The sequence below is a fragment of the Manacus candei genome, unplaced genomic scaffold (genome assembly GCF_025592945.1).
Source record: "Manacus candei isolate 608988 ecotype Guabito, Panama unplaced genomic scaffold, ASM2559294v1 h1tg000049l, whole genome shotgun sequence".
NCBI classification, from domain to species: Eukaryota; Metazoa; Chordata; class Aves; order Passeriformes; family Pipridae; genus Manacus; species Manacus candei.
Window position 1 is genome coordinate 28,551,689 of NW_026138097.1, and position 6,469 is coordinate 28,558,157.

At 37.8% G+C, this 6,469-nt stretch overlaps 1 long non-coding RNA gene across 1 annotated transcript; it reads right to left on the reverse strand.

Annotated features, from left to right (window-relative positions):
• Nucleotides 1-5,042: 5,042 nt before the first annotated feature.
• LOC127476428 (uncharacterized) lies at nucleotides 5,043-5,892 on the reverse strand. Its single transcript, XR_007906608.1, has 3 exons — nucleotides 5,789-5,892; nucleotides 5,388-5,465; nucleotides 5,043-5,146 (listed from the first exon to the last, which is right to left on the reverse strand). It is a non-coding gene; the product is annotated as an uncharacterized LOC127476428 (long non-coding RNA).
• Between the last annotated feature and the right edge of the window lie 577 nt (nucleotides 5,893-6,469).

A 6,469-nucleotide genomic window follows, 5' to 3' on the forward strand; every position in this document is an offset into this window, starting at 1 on the left:
GAATGAAGAAATTCATCTGAAGACCCATTAACTGAGGAAAGAACGTTGTGTCCAATCTGTGATATGTGAAACTCAAGCATAAGAGGGTCGATATTTACAAATAAGGTGAGAAATTTACAAATAAGGTGTCTTCAGAAATAAATCCCTATTTATTAATCTGATGGTATATGGAATTCTTACCTTAGTGAATGATCAAAGAGTGAGTGAAAAACTTTGAAGTCTCTTTTGCTATCCAATATAAAGTATTTCTATTTTCAGCACCTGATTTTCTGTTCCAGCACAAAATGCTCTTGCAAATACTCATATCGAACATATAGTTTCACTAGTTATGCCACCCTGTGTTTAATCTTTAACTTAAACAATTCCTTTAAAATCTTCATTACCTGGGGTTACCTTCCTCTCTGGCTCTCCTGATCTCTTTCAAAAGCTGTTTACCCCATAGGTTCATCAGCTATCCCTCTTAGCCTACTGCTGCCTTTATCAGCAAAGACTCAGCTGCAGTGCTTTGTGGAAGCTTCTACTCCCACCTGCAACAGTCAGCAGGAAATACTGCTAAAAAGAATTGTGAAACCTCACTCATTTTACATGTATAACCTGAAGAGAAATTCCTATTGCTGAGAAAAAAAAGGTGTTTGTTGCTTTTATTTCAACAATATTCTCTTCTCTGAGATCCCCTGTATAATCTGAATTATTGCAATCTATATAACACTAAAGAAAGTGCATGGGAGTGTGACGGTGGGGTTTAGTTGTGGGTTTGGGGCTGGTGTTGGTGTTGCTATGAAAAAAGTGGAATTTTCTTTGTTTTCGAGTTTCAGTTCATGTAAGTATCCAAATTAAGGGATAACTGCAATCACACAAGAACTTCTAGATCTCAGCTCTCATATGTGACTACAGGTGCTTGGAGTTGTCTGTTTGGGTCTTGATTTACTGTACAAAATCATAGAATGGTAGAATTGCTTAGGTTGAAAAAGAGCTTTGAGATCATTGAGTCCAACAATTAACCCAGCACAATGAAGTCCACCACTAAACCATGACCCTAAGCGCCACATCTACACACCTTTTAAATAACTCCAGGAATGATGACTACCACTTCCCTGGGCAGCCTGTTCCAATGCTCAACAATGCTTTTGGTACTTGACCCCCTCATCCAGGTTGTCGATGAAGATATTAAACTGGATTCACCTGAATACTGAGCCCTGGGGTACACCACTTGCGAGAGGCCACCAACTGGATTTAACTCTATTCACCACCAATTTCTGAGCCTAGCAATACAGCCAAATTTTTACCTGGCAAATAGTGCACCTGTCCAAGCCATGAGCAGCCACTTTTTCCAGGAAAATGCTATGGGATATGGTATCAAATAATTTACTAAAGCCCAGATAAGACAACACCCTCAGTCTTTCCCTCATCTACTAAGCAGTTCACCTTTCCATAGAAGGAGATCAGGTTAGTCAAGCAGAACTTGCCTTTCATAAACCCATATGTCATCTGGAACCATTATTTGCTTTGGAATCTTACTTTTTCCTCAAAATACAATTTATTTTGTACTCAGACATGATATATATCGAAGCTGCCTTTGACTGCTTCCCTTTGAAATCAGTATCAGTAGGGGTGGCAGAACGAGGACCGTTATTATCTAGATTTCTCTCCATAGCCTGCTGTCTGATTATAGGTAATAGGGGTAAACATCCACTTAATTACTAAGTATATTGCAGCTAAAACCGTCTGGTAACTATAGTTATAAATAGATTCTAGCATATAATTTCATTCCTATTCATGACCTCTCTTGTTTGCTTATTGATGAACATTTGGTTGCATTAAATTTATTTGCAAGCATGTTTGTGATAAGTACATGTTGCACACAGGAACTTAAATAAATATTTGCAAGATATGAGACTTCAGAAAAGATCTTTTATGACCACTTAAGGTTCACCTCTTTCTTCTCAACCAAGTTCTATTTATTTTTATGCTCTAAAATACTGATGCTGAAGTAATTAAATGTCATTATGCACACATCTTTTAACTTGAAAATGTAGCTGTAAACCTGTCGCCATTTCTCTCCTTCTATTGAAGTTCTTTTTTCTCTATCTCCCTTACCCATTCCAAACAACTTTAAGAAATTTTACTTTGAATAACTCAGATAACAAAAACCAAAGATCTCATTTGAACAGCGCATGTGCTTGCCTTCTGTTTTTAAATCCACAATCTAAAAATTAAGGGTGATGCTCCATAAAAATGTCTTTGAGAAAATCACATGTTATGGATTAACAAACTAAACAGTACAACAAAACAAAAAAAAAGCTACAATGTGGTTACACTCATGATGACCGATGTGTTTTCTCAAGAATCCAAGGTCATAAGATTATTGCAACTTTTACACATTTCTAGTTCAATATGAATTCTTATTCATGACATATGAATGTCTTATTGGAAAATTTACTGACATTATTTTTACTACTCTTAAAGTGTAGGCATGGAAAATTCCCATTTTTATGGTTTCCTTTGCCTGGAATGTAAAGTGAGGTATATTGTTGCATTCATTTAAATGGAGGAGGAGATTTGGGTGTTGTGATTTGGTATATTGGTTAGCAAACATACACAGTAGAAGTCAATGTGGTAATTGTAAACTGGGGAAAGACAGAGTTTTCCTAAAGCCCTTGTATCACAATAAGAAAACAAAAATTGTATAAGAATGCCCATCTGTATCATATAGGTACAGGAGAATAGCACTTCAGATTCTTAATATAGAGGCACAAGCAAATTCTGACTCAGCATCTAAAAGCTGCAAGTATAGAGTACAGACAGCTCGAAACAGTGGAATCTAGAAACTGTTCAGATGAGTGTGGGTGGTGGGTTCTCAGGGCTCATCTAGAAAGTTTGTGTGTGAGAATAGAGTGGAGGGAGGTGAAGAACAGGCTAGAACAGCTGGGAGGTGGCTCTGATCTAGCAGAATGAATGTTGTACCTCATCAGATGGCCTGTGTAACAAGCAGATGGTGTGCAATGGAGAGAGAGGGGTGGTTGGAAGTAAATGATTGAGTCTAGAGGGAGTGCTTATTATAGATTTTTGGGTTGGTTAGTTATCTGTTTCTTCTGGTGGTTTAGGGGGTTTTTTATGTCAAAGGAACTGATGTACAGCAAGAAAATGTGTTGGTGCCATATAGAGAGTGGGAGAGAATCCAATCTATTTTTAAAACTTGCATTGTGGTAGGGATGATGGAATACTGCTGCAATCTTCATAAATATTTTGATGGAAAAGCCCTGAACTAGATGGGGGTAGTGAAGTCAGGCAAGATGTACACAAGCTAAAGGACACAATCCTGCTGTGACTCTTCCTTTTGAAATAGCTTGCCTGCATCCTCGTGCAGATGTATAAGATGCTCCAGATCAAAGATGTTTTCACAACACTGAGCCTGCTGATGTCCAGCCTGTCCCTCCTAACTTTCTGTTTCAAAAATCAGCAGGCCAAACACTTCAATGAGATGCTACAGGACCAGAGGTCATAATCCAAACACAGGTTTTGTAATTATAGTTGGATAGCTACAAGTTTCAGGCAGAACCAACCAGAGCATGTGGTGATCCTTCACTTATAGTCTAACAGCAGCCTTCAGGATGCATGACCGGAAGATCCTTTAGTTGCTGTAGGAATTCTGCAGAGGCCTATGACTGCAGAGAGGGAGGGAAGGAGTAGATCTTTTCAGTGGGTTTAGCAGTGTGCCCATTTTAAAACCCTTGTGCATCCGGGGTTCTCTAACACCTTCACACTAGGTTTGTTTGGTGTTGCTGATACTGTGGACATGCACCAGTCATGGATAGATGATCTGATGGTCTTTGTGCCACCTGACATAATCCTGGCTGCTAGAGACTTTCTGCCCCCCAACTGTTTGCCTGTTGACTGGGAAAAGTCACAGAAGTTTCTTTTATTTTTATGACAGAGATGCAGGGTACCTGCACATATACTATCACATACTATCAAACTACTGTCATAGTTTGCACAGTAATCCTTTCCCATTTAACCATAGCTTTTGCATGCACAAGGGAAAACCCTGATTTTGTAAAGAATGTTGAAGACGAGAAAAAATAGGAGAACTTTCGAGACAGTGCTAGACTAGGAACAGTCAGTTTAAAGTTTTAGGTAATTAATAAAGTAATACACTGGAGAATACTGCCCTGAAAATTAATGGGCAGTCCAAATGTCGATGAAGCATTCCTTACACAAGGTCATCACAAAGAGACCATCGTGCATGAGTCCATTCCCATTGAGGTCTGTTTTGTGGGTAGATTTCAGAAGCACCTAGTTTGCAACTGATGGAAGCTGAAACTCTGCAGACATACTTTACAAACACTGTGGCTGGACACCTTTTGAGTAAGCATTTTACTTCTATCAAAGTGAAGCCTGATGTTAGAGGTGTGGGCCTTTCCCCCTCAGCAATAATTCTGTTTTGATTAGCATTTTTAATCAAAATATTAAATACATGGTTTATGTTCTATGTCTACATGAAGCATTTGTCAGATGACAATTTAAACTGTTAAATGACATTATCAGGGAAGCACTGGAACTCAAAACTAGAAAGTATTACCTTTTATTTAAAAAATAAATTATTTTGATATCTAGTCTTGTGAAGCATTAGAAATTATTATTTCTAATGCAGTGTATTCCTGGAAATCCATTGTACCTATCAAATATATGAGCACTTTGTTAATGTGACTTTTTTTTTTTTTGAAAAGAACGATTGATGATTTCTACTGAAAAAGAAATTAACTTTGTTGCCTTGCAGCTCCCTCTGTTCTATCTGAGATGTCGTCATTGAAATGTTATTATTCAGAACTGAGAAATATTGTGGAGACCTACTGCCTAAGGCTGTGAGGAAGTAGAATGAAAGCTGTTTAATTGAACCTGCTAACAATAACGTTGACTATTCATGTGAAACAGAGGTGTATAATCAGAGGAACCAGGAGAGAGGTGATATATTAATTCTTGGTCCTGGAATGAAGAAGAAGCTCCAGACACAACCATTCTTTTGTTTTGTTTTGTTTTGTTTTGGGTTTTTTTTGGTTTTGTTTTTTTTTAGTGTGACATTATTTTTCACTGTATAGAGAAAGCAGGCTAACAGACATGTAGTAGAGCAGAATTCTCTTTGAGATTCCTGCAGAAAAAGAAAACCAAAATCACTGTTTTTTTTCTTGGAAAATTATAAAGTAACAGGTCTCACTGATGTATAGTATCTTCCATCCATCCTCTAGCCAGTGTAGTTGCTCAATACAACCTGTAAATCCTGCAAATATAGGCAGGGTCCATCAAGCATCAAACTGCATCTAAAGATTCTCTTTCTAGAGTATGTGGGAGCAATCACACCCGTGACTACATTGTCACGTGAATAAACTTACACAGCTGAATAATGCACGGTCTCAGTCTTGGGTTGCAAAGGAAGTGAAGGCTGAAGTGTCAGGCTCAGCTACCGCGAACTAAAAAGTATTAAGGTAGACTGGGACTGTGCCAGGAAGTATAGCAACCACTGGATTCTGATTGATCCTTCTCTTTGATGGCACACAGGTGTTTCACATACAGGCATCTTGCCTTTCACTTTGAAAGCTGCCACATCATGGTGGCTGCTTCTCAGCTTTTTCACCCCTTCTTTTCATGTGAAGAAAGTTTAATGGGAAGGAAGTAAGCGGTATCTGAGGACTGCCTGGTATCTGAGGACTGCCCAGTGTCTGAGGATTGCCCCAGTGCAATGTGATATCCACTGTACAGTACACGACAAAAGTTCTGTGTTTGTTAAATTTACCAGACTAAATTAGCCCTCTATAACCTCCCGGAGACAGTGGCTTTCAAAGTGAAGGGTAGTCAGTAGTCAGCCACCTTGATACACATCATGGACATTAATATCATGGTTGTCATGGCAACAACATGAAACAAAAATGTGTCTGCAGAATGTGCCAAGACTATACATTTCAAAATTAGAAGGAATTAGTAGAATCCTCAGTAAGTAAAAGGAGAAATACTTAGTTCAATCAATTTAATTTTGTATAATGCAGAATTTATGCAAGTCCCAAACACCACATTATAAACCACACATGAACTCGAACAATTATAGATACCAGTAAAAATTTGATAGTTCAATGTTATATCATGTAATGAAAATGGGATAAGTTTGTAAGTGGTCCACAGTTTTCCTCTGAAATATTGCTGTTGTATTGAAAAGTAGATGATTTGTCCATGGTTAAATATTTGAAGCTGATATTCAATGACATGATAGGTGTATAAACACAGTTTACTGAATCCAAATTAATATCTCAATTGCAAACAATCATGAAATTACAGCTTGGTGTAATTTTTCAAGAAGTCGACATTTTCAATTAAAGGAAAGAATGTCTAAGAGATGAATTCTTCTTTGTTCTTAACTAGCAACCTTGGGAATTTCCAACCAAATCCTTTTGGAAGTGATTACTCTTTACTAGTCCGTATT